The following is a 13,160-nucleotide window of genomic DNA, read 5'->3' on the forward strand; positions in this document are numbered from 1 at the left end:
GTGTAGATTGTTTTGAGAGCTGCAATAATGTAGATAAATGTGGGAACACAGAGTCAAACAATCTGAGCTGTTTCAAGTTATATTGAAAATCAGCAAAGTTTAGCTTGAATTGTCAGACCTCCAGTATTCTTTTAAAGCATTTTGGAGACAGATATTTCTCTTGTGTTTACTACATGTGATTATATCATAAACACATATTATAATACAACATACAAACATTAGTTCTTCCTGAAGGAACAGATTCCTTACACTAAATGTTTCTCTATTTTAGTCTATTGTGCACATGCATAAGAGGGTGACAGTTTAAAAAGCAAACAAACAGAACACACAGGGCTCTGAATTTCTTTCAACCTATCGGCTTCTATCTAGCACAGACCCTGCCTTTGCTGGCAGTAATTCATGAAGATACAGAGGACAGTTTAATACCTAGGGCAGTCTACCTCTATTACACAAAGGAAATAACACATTCATTCTTTCAATATTTAAAAATAAAATGTGCTTTCATGCTTCATAAAATGCTCACAATTTTGTGACTGTCTCTCTCTCTCTAAGAAAAATAAGAAAAAGCAAATTTAATGAACAAAAATAACCCTGAGGATATAATTTAATTTACCTATAATAAATGAATAATGCACTTAATCTACCAAAAACTTAAAGTAACTTTAAAGGTCTGATTAAAACCCTCAGAACCAAGAATATTACTTAAGACTATATTCTCTCCTTCTGCAGAGAAATCCCTGGAAGGGAATACTCTAAAAAAACATCAAGAGTTTAAACGGATTTCAATTCTCCACTGAACAGGGAACATGTATGTATCCCCATCAAGAAAGTAAGCAATATAGCTTGTTAATTACACTTAGCCTGAGGATCCATGAATTAAACCCTGCCAACCATAAGTCCCTTTCTCCAGGATGCTGCCTGGCCTCCTTTTCCTTCCTTTCAACACACATACTTAAACAGCTGCACATTTTTTAATAATATAATATTTAAAAAGGTCTGATCTTGCAGACGCTTAGGGTATGTCTTCACTGACGGCAGCAAATTCATTGCCATCAGATTGATCTATCCAGATTGCCTGAATGGTCAGTGTAGACCCACTCAATCGATCCGGAAGTCGATGCATTAAAACCACTCCCTCAAGCGGAGTAGTGCTGGTCGATGGGAACGCATTTCCCATCGGCGCAGCGCAGTGAAGATGCCACATAGAAGAGGAGTTACGAAGCTTGTGTAACTCCTATCGACTGCCGCCAAATTTTGAGGTAAGTGTAGACCTGGCCTTATATACATACTTAACTATATGTGCACCATACTCTCAATTAAGTCAGTATTACCATTCCTATTCATAAAGTGAAGCATGCGTGTAAATGAAGCATGGGTCTCTTGAGGATCAGGGCTTTAGTGATTTATTTACATGAGATCTAACATGCAAACACTAACCCTTAAAATTAACCTGCACAAATAAACAGAACTAGTGTCAAATTGTACCAACTTCATGGAGAACTTAATATCCTTGTTCACTAGAGCAAATCAACCCTTGGAATTTCTGTTCCTTTCCAACATTTTGAGAAATATTTTCATTCCTAAACAGAATGCAAGGTGCATGGAAATTTTTATAAAAATATCATAATAGAGACTCAAATTACCCAAATAACCCCACTCCATCCCACCCACTAAGAGGACTGTGCTTGGGCATTTGCCCCACACTGGCTAGGAAGGGGTTAAGAAGGCCCTTGGAGCGGCAGCCAATGGGAAGGGAGTGCGGGATAGCCAGTCAAGGCCTGGGAGCCCAGTAGAAAAGGGAGTTGCAAGCAGAGCAGGAGCAGTCAGTCACTTCCAGGAGCTCAGGGAAGCAAGGCTGGCTGCCCTGCAGGCTACAGGAAGGCAGCACTGTGGACAGAGCAGTTTGTGGGGCTGACTGCTGGGGCTCTGCATGACCTGAGGCCCTGATGCAAGGACAGAAGAGATAACTGGACTGCGGGGAAGTGGCCCAGGGAAGTCTGTTAAGGAGTTGGGGGAAGAGATGGTGCAAGGTTGCTGCACACCAGGTCCCTGCACCAGGGCCCAGAGAAGTGGGTGGCCTAGGTTCCTCCCAGCCTCCCCCAGATCGCCAGTGGAGTGGCAGTGGACTGTGGCAGAGCCAGGACTGTTGAATCCTCCCCCTTCACTCCCGGAAGGTGGAGGGGAATACGGGTTGTGGCTCAGCCAGAGAGCCAAGTCCAGAAGAAGATGCTGTGGGTCCTGAGGGCTGCAAGAAGGACTATTGGGGAACCCTGGGGAAAAGTGACCAAGCACAGGCTGTGGACGGGGTGGCTGTTTGAGCTAATTCTCAGACCACTAGCAGGAGGCTCCAGTCTGGTGGTGAGTGCTGAAAGTCCATCACAAGGACCAAAAATATGCCACTGTGGCTAAACAACATTGTAAAAGAGGTGGTTAGAAGTCAAATCCTACTGAGTCAAGTGTAAAAGTATAATTAGTCAGGCCAAAAAAGAATTTGAAGAGCAACTAGCAACTGATACAAAAACTAACAGCAAATTTTTTTTATGTACATCAGGAGGAGGAGGCCTTCCAAACAATCAATGATAAAAGAACACTTAAGGAAGACAAGACTGGGGGAGAAGCTAAATGAATTATTCACATCAGTCTTCATTGAAAATGATGTAAGGGAGGTTCCCAAATCTGATCCATTCTTTTTAGATGACAAATCTGAGGAACAGCCCCAGTTTGACATATTAATAGTGGATGTTTGGGAACAATTGATAAATTGAAGAGTAATAAGTCCTGAGCACCAGATGCTATTCACCAAAGTGTTCTGAAGTAACTCAAATATGAAACTGCAGAAGAGCTAACTGTGGTATGTAACCTATCGCTTAAATCAGCCTCTGTACCAGATGACTGGAGAATAATTAATGTAACGCCAATTTTTTAAAAAGGCTCCAGAGTCGATTCTGGCAATTACAGGGTGGTAAGTCTAACTTCAGTGCCAGGAAAATTGGTTGAAACTACAGTAAAGAACAGATTTATCAGACACACATAGATGATCATGATTTGTTGGAGAAGAGTCAACGTGGCTTTTGGAAAAGGAATTCATGCCTCACCAATCTACTAGAATTCTTTGATAGGCTCAACGAACATATGGACAAGGGTGATCCAGTGGATATAGTGCACATGGACTTTCAGAAAACCTTTGACAAGGTCCCTCACCAAAGGTCCTTAAGCGAAGTAAGCAATCATGGGATAAGAGGGAAGGTCCTCTCATGCATCAGTAATTGGTTAAAAGAGTGAAAACAAAGGGTAGGAATAAATAGTTAGTTTTCACAATGGAGAGAGGTAAATAGGGTCCCCCAGTGATCTGTACTAGGACCAATACTCTTGAATATACTTGTAAATGATCTGGAAAAAGGGGTAAGCAGTGAGATAGAAAAGTTTGCAAATGATGCAAAATACTCAAGATAGTTAAGACCCAAGAGACTGAGAAGATTTTCAAAGGGATCTCACAAAGCTGGGTGACTGAGCAAGAAATTGGCAAATGAAATTCAATGTTGATGAATCCAAAGTAATGCACATTGGAAAACATAATCCCAACTATATATATACACAAAATGATGGTGTCTTAATTAGCTGTTATCACTCAAGAAAGAGATTTTGGAGTAATTGTGGATAGTTATCTGAAAGCACCTGCTCCATCTCAGACAAGATATATTTGAATTGGAAAAGGTACAGCGAAGGGCAACTAAAATGATTAGGGAGGGGTATGGAAGAGCTTCCATATGAAGAAAGATGAAAAAGATTGGGGCATTTCAGTTTGGAAAAAAGTCACCTAAGAAGGGACATGATAGTGGTCTTTAAAATCATGAATGGTGTGGAGAAAGTGAATAAGGAAGTGTTATTTATTCTGTCTTATAATACAAGAACCAGGAGTCACCTAATGAAATTAATAGGCACTAGGTTTAAAACAAACAAAATGAAGTACTACTTCATACAATGAACAGACAACCTGTGGAACTCATTGCCAGGGGATGTTGTGAAGGCCAAAAGTATAACTGGATTAAAAAAAGAACTAGATAAGTTTATGGAGGGCAGGTTAATCTATGGCTATTTGCCAATGTAGTCAGGGATGCAACACCATGCTCTGGGTGTCCCTAAGTGTCTGACTGCTAGATGTTGGGACTGGATGAGAAGGGATAGATCACTCAATAATTGCCCTGTTCTATTCATTCCCTCTGAAGTATCTGGCACTGGCCATTGTTAGAAGACAGGATACTGAGCTAGATGGCCCTGTATGGGTATTCTTATGTTCCTAGGTTTGTAGTGGCCTTCTCTCAAATTTCTATGTTAACTGTATTACAATATGTTTAGTCAAATATAAAGTCCTACATCTGCTCCTAGGACAACTGATCTGTGAACGTATCATTAGATTTCTTTTTAAAACCATCATATATTAAATTTTTATTTAAAAAAAAAAAATCTATTAAGCAATTTGAAGTGAGATTCTACAAAGACTTTCACAATATTGGCCCTGTTAGTAACTAACTACTTTGCAGACAAAAAAGGAAAAATGGCTCTCTCTGTAAAATGACAAAGAAATCACTGGTAATAGTGAAAGTGGAAAAGGACAGTCTTGTGCTTACAAAACGAAACAAAGAAGCAAGGGGACACTTCTGACATAAGTGGGCACAATTCTGATCAACTACACTGGGAATTGTGCCTGCTTATATCAGGCCTGAATTTGTCTTAGCTTTCTATAAATTCTAGCAAAATGTTTTGTAATTTAATACCTTATTTTTCAAATATTTGGAGAGAAAATTCAAATGTATTATATTTTCTTATAACAAAACCTTAATAACATAAAATAGAAATTCTTCAATTTGCTGGAACTATTTGTTGGATCCCTCCAAGATCCTCTTGGGTCTTGACTTGCAAGTGAATAGTTCTCATTCCTTGCTAATAAGCACATTTGCAAATCTGTTACTCTCACTTGTCCAGGCCTTCTCTTTCCCAGTTCTTATTATTTCACAGTTCTCTACTTGCTGAAAGTAGTGCCTTGACACAGATGCTCAATTGCTCTACCTTCCAGAATCCCTTCTGCTGCCTAGTTTATCTCCCAGTAGCATTGTTGCCAGCACTGTCACATCATCCCCCATTCTGCCAGTTAGGACAGATGATGCTAGTCTGATTCAGTAAATAAATTATCACTCAAATTCCATATTTCCCTTCCGCTCCACTCACCCCACCAAAAAACAAAAGTTTTATTTGAATAGCAAAAGTGTAAACCTCTTAAATTCTGCAATCCTTAGAAGAAACACTTTGGATAAAATGCTAAAATCTATGAATGAGAAAAAGCACCATATAAAGAAGCAAAGCATAAACATATAAAATACAGTGAAATTCAGACAAAAAGAGTTATGTGGGAATAAGGTAAAGTTGAAAAGGGCAGGCAGTTCAGGCCAGATAGGCTTTTCCAGATCTTAAAATATCTGACGTTCTTTCTAATGTTGCAGTTTATGGGAGTGGAAAACAACTCCATCTGCCTTATCCTAATGTAGCTATTGTTCCTCATTCATGTTGATAATTTCATGCTGTGCTCCAAACAGCCTTTATGCTTCTGGGAATCAGAAAGCCAATTCCCTACCTCAGCCATGAAGGGAAGTTTGGAATAGATGTCCAAAAGATAGACAATACTTAGCATAACAACTATAGCCCTTTGAGCTGATTGTCCACAAAGAGTCACAATTTCAAGAAATGTGCCACCTTGGTATGCAAATACTGAAGATCTTAGCAAGCAGTGTCCACATAGTATCTCCTTTCATGCTGAGGGTATAGATGGCAATATTAACTCAACTGCCATTAAGATCCTTCCATTAATTCAGGAATCCCTCAAAGACACCAAAACAGTGAGGAAAAGACTGGCAGAGAACATGGATCCATATAGGCAATTATCTTGAAGAACAATAGTTATTATGCTAAGTAATTCTTTTCCCCTTCAAGAATTTCCCAGTTGCAAGGTTAACAAGAATTGGTGGCCCCATCTAACCCTCCAAGATGTGGGTCTGGGTATTATTACAAGTGATTGCAGGACTGTTCTCTTGAACTGTGCATCAGATCTGGAACCTAAATCAAGAGAGTAATGCTGTGTAAAACTGTACTTACAACTCTAAGAGGCAGCCTTGTATATTTCATTTATGAAGTCATAGCAAAAGCAAGCTGTGATGGCTGCCTTAGATCTGGCTGAATGTTCCTTAATATCAATGGGTGGTCCAACTCATGCCAAGCAGTTGCAGTCAAATTTACAATCTGATCCTTCTGCACAATTTCTGAGCTGAACCTCACTGACCCCTAATCTTTACTTCCATATGCCACAAAAGGTGTGCTTCACTCACTGCAAATCAGCCTCCTAGCATAGCTGGCAAGAATGGGCTCTTTCTTGGCATTTGATGTAATACATCACAATGTGGTTGTCCACCAATATTTGTCAGTTTTGGATTTGATCAGAAGAAAGCATTGCAGGTTTCAGATAACTAGCTCTCAGCTTCACATTGTTATGGAACCAAAGCTAAATAGTGTTATGATCATTATAGGAATCCCAGCCTATGCCTAAGGTGTCTGACAATAATTGCAGATGGAGAGGGACATAAGAAATGTGCTGCTGGATGAGCATGTACCTCTTTTGCCCACTAAAGCAGAGTATCTCTTACGAGCTGAGGTTCTCTAGAGTGAACTATTCACCATCAAATTAGTGCCAGAACTTTTCACCTAGCAAAGAAGGAACAAGTTGGGTGCAGGAGGCTCCTTCAGCCAAAATTACAATCAGTCTCAACTCTGTAAGTTGTCCATGCTGTTGAGACGGATCATAATCCCTGGGAAAATCTTGCTAATGGTGCTTCTCCAACATTGGGAGTTCACAGGAACTAGAAGCTCTTTCAAGGTATGGGCTCTTGTAACAAGAACACCTTCATTGTCTATCAGGGCACCAGTGAATTCCTCCTCTAGTGCTGCAATGAAAACAGACTTTTCTTTATAAGTCCCAGAGCTGGCATAGCATGCACCCTTTCTGGAAGGCCAAAGACATTTCTTGTGGTGCCTCTGCTATTTCAGGTTTCCCCCAACAGAAAACAATGAGTATTTCTGATGTGATGGATAGACTGAAACAGGAATTAGAGATCCTTTAAGTTAAAGCCCCAAACTGGATCTGTAGATGTAAAGAAAATGCCATAGAGGCCAATGTTACCATAGAGTTTTTCAACTATTTGATCCATACTCTTTTCTGGGTATCAAGTAACAGTTCATAGAATTATAGAAGCATAGAGTTAGAAGGGACCACAAGGGTCATCTAGTCTAAGCAGTTTCATCCTGCATTCGTGAGTGTCCTCTAAGACTTGCATATAGAACAGAGATGATTTAGTCCTGTAGATCCAAATTAACAAGAGTGACTAGTGATTTTTGGATGCTTCCATTTTTTGGTCTTCAATCTGAGACACTTTAAAAAGGGCTTGATTTTCAGAAAGTGCTGAACATTTGCCTCCTGAAAAATCATTTTTCTTTAAAGGGTCTCAAGCTGGAGATTCAAAAATTAGAGCACACAAAAATCTCTTCTGAAATTTTTTACCTTAGTTTCAGCACTTTTATGAGAAGTGACCATCCCTGAAAAGGGATGGAGAAGGGTGGTGAGGAGGCACAGAATGGATTTAAATGGCAAAACCTTTTACTATGATTTATAGCAGTGATCCTCAATCAGGGGAACGTGTACCCCTAAGGGTAGATAGAGGTTTTCCAGGGGGTACACCAACTCATCTAGATATTTGCCTAGTTTTACAACAAGCTACATAAAAAGCACTAGTGAAATCAGTACAACAAAAATTTCATAAAGACAATGACTTGTTTATACTGCTCTACATACTATACACTGAAATATAAGTACAATATTTATATTCCAATCTATTTATTTTATAATTACATGATAAAAATGAGAAAGTAAGCAATTTTTCAGTAATAGTATTCTATGACACTTTTGTATTTTTGTAAACAAGTAGATTTTAAGTGAGGTGAAACTTGGGGTACTCAAAAACCCCAGACTCCAGAAAAGGGAACAGTAGCCTGGAAAAGTTGAGAGCCACTGTTTTCTAGAATCTATCTCCACAGCACCTTGAAGGAAGGAGGACTGAAAGGGTACAAATACACGAGAGAGACTAGTTGGAGATGATTTATTGTCCTGTTAAACTTACTGTCTGGAGCACTATGCGATAGAGAAGCTCCCCAATGAGGCAGGTACACACCCTTGGAAAGAATGCTTGCATCTCTGTCTATATCCCTAGGTGAGTCCCAATGAAGATGATCTAAGCTCTTCAAGACTGGCAGAATATCAAAGAAACAGCATACCCAGATGCAGAGTCCTAACCTCTGCAAAGAATGGCACTAGTACTGACATTTAAAGACTTGAAAAAAGGGGAAGAGTCCTTGCTGGGATTGACTAAACTGGAAAGAATCAATGGAGGCTTAACCAGAACAAGTTCCTCACACTACCTAGAAAACATTTTGGGGGATTATACCAAAGCATGCATAGTTTTCAGCAGAGGGGACAACAGCAAAGGAGCCAATGCCACAGCATCATCTGTACCAATCTCAATTAAAACTGAAAAATGCCATATGGCACAAAGTGAAATGCTTTAAAGAAGTCTAACTATATTATATCAACATTATTTCCTTTATCAACCAAATCTGTAATCTCATCAAAAAAAGATATCAAGTTAGTTTGACAGGATCTATTTTCCATAAACCCATGTTGATTGGCACTAATTATATTACTTATATTATATTATATATATTATTAATTATATATTATATTAATTCACGTCTCATATCTCAGTTCCATATCAGCCACTCTATTATTTTGCTCAGTATTGGGAGTGTACGCTGGTAAACTGAGTCTCACACACAGCCAATTTAGGCTTTAACAATTTTTGCGTTTATTTATACAATTTCAGACCGAATTATCATCACTTACAGTGTTTGGATATAAATATAGTGTTTGTATATTTCCAAATCTTGTCTGTTTTTTCCTTCCTGTTACAAATTTTGACGTGCTTTGGTTTTTGGGCCTTGATATTTAGTTGCATGCAGTGGTACCCCAACACTGAGATCAATGTCAGACTGATAGGCCTATAATTACCCAGGTCATCCCATTTACCATTTCTAAATATTGGTACAACATTAGCTTTCTATCAGTCTTCTGGAACTTTCCCAGTTTTCCAAGACACATTGAAAATCAACTAATGGACCATCGAGGTCCTTAACTAGCTCTTTTAAAACTCTTGGATGCAAGTTATCCAGACTTACTTATTTAAAAATATCTACCTTTAGCAGCTGATGTTTAACATCCTCCTGTGATACTAGTGGTATGGAAAGAGTGTTGTATGATATGACTACATCATCTGTTTTTCCCCAAATACAAAACAGCTTTTGGTTTATATTCATTGCTATTAAATTCCCCTTTTTATTTGTTATATGTTACTTTTTTATAGCTGCCTTAATTTCCCCTCTAAACCAGGTCAGTTTTTAACCAATATGGGCTTCTTCTTTGATTACAGGATTGTGGCTGTTCAGGTATTTAGTAAGGTGTTCTTAAAGAATTCTCAATTATCATTCACATTTTTCTGATTACAAGACGATCTGGCTCATAATTGTTTTCAGCTTTGTGAATTTGGCCCTTTTAAAGCACCATGTATATATACCACTGCTCTAGATTTTATTCTGTTTTGACTGCAGGACACATAGTGCTCGTCCTTTCTATCAGCCCCTGCCATTATGGAGAATCCATAAATGTAAATGTATTTTGTGCTCTAGAATGAGAAAAAACAAAAAATCTAAATCTCCTGTGAAATGAAATTCAAAAAAAAATTCAGTTTAATTGAAAACATTGGGTTTTTTATTTCATCATTTATTTATTTATTTATATATTATTTTTTTAAAAAGAAATATAAAAATTTCAAAAAAAAGTTTTGAAACAAAAATTAAAACATTCTATTACGAAAATGTCAAAATGGAATGATTCAACATCAAAAAGCTTTGTCTTTTTTCCTTTTATTTTACCCAAAAATGAAAATTCATAAAATTCAATACACTTCCACAAAATGTTTTGATCTCAATAAATCAGAAAATTCTTCACCAGCTGTAATGGGTACGCATGTGACCCCAAAATATTAATACCTATACGTTTCTGAATTTGCATACTAGGGATGTAAGATCCAATGGATAAACCTAGAAGGAAAACATTCAATATGAAAAGTCCATTTTTTAAATAGCAGCAACATAAAATCATTATTTGTCTACATTCATCTTCCCCATCCTACTGTAGATTGCATGTAGTAAGTATTATGGCATATGATTATTTCATTTTGTAGATCAAGGGTCCAAATTTGTTCTCAGACATATGGGCACGCACATTTCAATAGGTGTTGTACTTATATACTTGAGTGTAGAATTGTGCCCCATATTATTTCATATTTTAAATATGAAGTGGTGTTCAAGACAATTAACATTCACCTTGTGGTTTTGTCTTTGTCTCTAGCTTGAATTTTAGCTAAACTTAAATACATTTAGTTTATATACATTCTATCAGAAAGGAAATTGAGTTCTTGTTTGGAGGTCATGAAAGACAGCAGGAAAGAAAATGGTTTGTTGGAAGTTATGGTAATGACAGAGTGACTTCATATTTATACAGAACTACAGGAGAAAATCACTTAGAGCTCTCATACACCATTTTTAAATATAATACATACACAAAGAACAATATGTAGAGTTGGCTGAAATATTTTTAAATTATATGCAAAGTACCCAATTATTATGTAAAATAAAAATAGCCATTCAGAAGTTGCCTTTCTGTAAAATAAGGAAACCGTCCTCATTAAACTACTATTAGTGAAGCATTATGTTCTCTTCTAGTTTATATATTAAGTAATAAAAGGATTAAGTGAAATTAGACTGATTCACAGCAGCAGTCTGTTTTGTTAATTTAATTCTGCCATAATATTTTCTTTAAAAAAGGCAATAGCTAAATATGTTAGTTAGGTGGCTATTTGCCTTCTTGTCTCGTTAGTTAATTTTATCAATAAAAATACTGTGATAGCTAATTCCAAAAATAAAATTATATAAATTGATTATTAATATTAATGTCTGCTTCATTAGACTAAAAATGGTTCTATAAGGTATCAATTCTGTATTGTTTTGTGTAGTTTGAAAATCGAAGAGCTTACCAACCTTAAAATTTAAGATACCACACATTTTAATTACATAAGTGTTGTGAAGATTTTAAACTAACACATATTAAATATTAACAAATTATGTGTACTTATAATACATTTGCACACATACAAGGATACAAATGCAAACACACTAACAATATACAGAACAGTGTAAAATGGAACATTTTCCCCCTTCCAAATTCCTAATTCCTGCAGATCTGCCTATTACCACCTCTATAACATTGCACATGCGCATCACTGCCTCAACTCATGCTCTTCTATAATCGTCATCCTCTTCCATGGCTTTACGTCCTCATACCTTGATTACTGCAGATATCTTCTCCATAGCTTTGTCTCAGATATGCAAAATGTTGCTTCCTACCTACTCACACATACACAGGAATATGATCACATTAACTCTGCCCTCAGTTTTCTCTGCTAGCTCACCAATCACTAAAGGATCCACTTCAAAACTGCCTTCTCCTTTGTAAAACCTTCATGGACTTCTCTCCATTACCCTCCTTACACCCTCCATTTATTTAGCACTGGTCTTCTGTCTGTCCTTCCACACATTCTCACCTCTGGTGGCATGACATTATTCACCTCTACAACAACATTCTGTCTCCTTAATTTCTCATTTTTTTCAACTCTCTTATGAGACATCTTTTTTTGTCTTTGCCTCCAGTCTCTCCATTAAAGAATAGCATAGGAAAAGAAAAATCATCATTTAATTCTGCACAATTGTGTAAACAAAAGAGTTGGGTTGTATCATGAATTTGAGTGGGGATTTCAGGTATCATCAGAAGCAGATTGCTTCTTTGATAATATAAGAAAGATGATACACAACAGTAGACTTTGCAAGCTATTCCACATCACGAACAGCCCTACGTGTTCAGAGTACTATGAAGATTTTGTATGCTCCCTGGCCAAATTTGCAGACTATAAATCTGGAAGCATTGAAAAGTCTCCATTCTACTTCCACAGTCCATAGCCTCTTTAAGTAATTAGCCCCTGTTAACCAAAGTTTCTTGTAAACCAAAGCTTTCAAAAGCTAGCTAAAATATAACACTTACACCATGCTCAGAGTGATTTTATATATATTAAGCTTATATGACATCTGGAATATTATGAAAATGGCAGAAATCTTATTATCCCCAGCTAGCTTGGCTAACAAACATTGGTTAAATAAATAACTGATCAAAAGACACAGGGCCAGATTTTCAAAAGGTATTTAAGTGCCTAAAAATGCAGACAGTTCAAAAACACCTAAGAAGTTTAGGCATCTAACTTTCATTGAAAGAATTTAATAATTAAATATTCATAAAAACAGAGGTTGGTTTGGGTTCCTAAATGGCAGCATGGGAATGAACAGAATTGTACTGCTCAAATAAATCCCTGTTTATTAGTCAACATGGCTGTTCTCTATTGTCACTATTTGATAACTAGTGTGTCTAATTGACATAGGTAGGCTGGTAAAATTTTTAATCGCAGCCCAGACCTGAGTTAAGGAAAGAGATGTCGGAAAGACAGTTGTAGATTCAAAACTGGAAAGAATCAGAAGTCTCTTTGGAAACTATAAGCGTAAGGATGGTAATCAAAGCCATGAGAACACATGAGGTACCCAGGCCATTCCAACACTCCTGTCTGATTACCTGATAAACCTGGCTTTGCTCCTTGTTCTTAGCTTTATGTGCCACCTATCCAGTTTTATTTTACAAAATTCAGGGAGCTTGCCTGCTTTGGTTCCTTCATTTTTTGGAAAGGTTCTTCGGCCTGCCAAACACGAGATATTACCAGATTTTCATGGGTGGTGGGTGGGTATTTAAAAACATTTTTTTTAATTTCAAGAACTATTTTACTGGAAGATTTTTTGCTTAGCAAATCATTAAACGAATGGTCAGAGAACATCTGTTACATGTGTTTATT

General features: G+C 37.3%; 1 protein-coding gene across 3 annotated transcripts in view; it reads right to left on the minus strand.

The window, feature by feature from the left end:
- IMMP2L (inner mitochondrial membrane peptidase subunit 2) overlaps positions 1-13,160 on the minus strand; it is a 781,125-nt gene that overhangs the window by 393,019 nt on the left and 374,946 nt on the right. The gene's annotated exons all lie outside the window — the stretch shown is intronic.

Source organism: Emydura macquarii, unplaced genomic scaffold, assembly GCF_026122565.2.
Source record: "Emydura macquarii macquarii isolate MOO-44397 ecotype Brisbane River unplaced genomic scaffold, CSIRO-AGI_Emac_v2 contig_2636, whole genome shotgun sequence".
In the NCBI taxonomy this organism is placed as follows: Eukaryota; Metazoa; Chordata; order Testudines; family Chelidae; genus Emydura; species Emydura macquarii.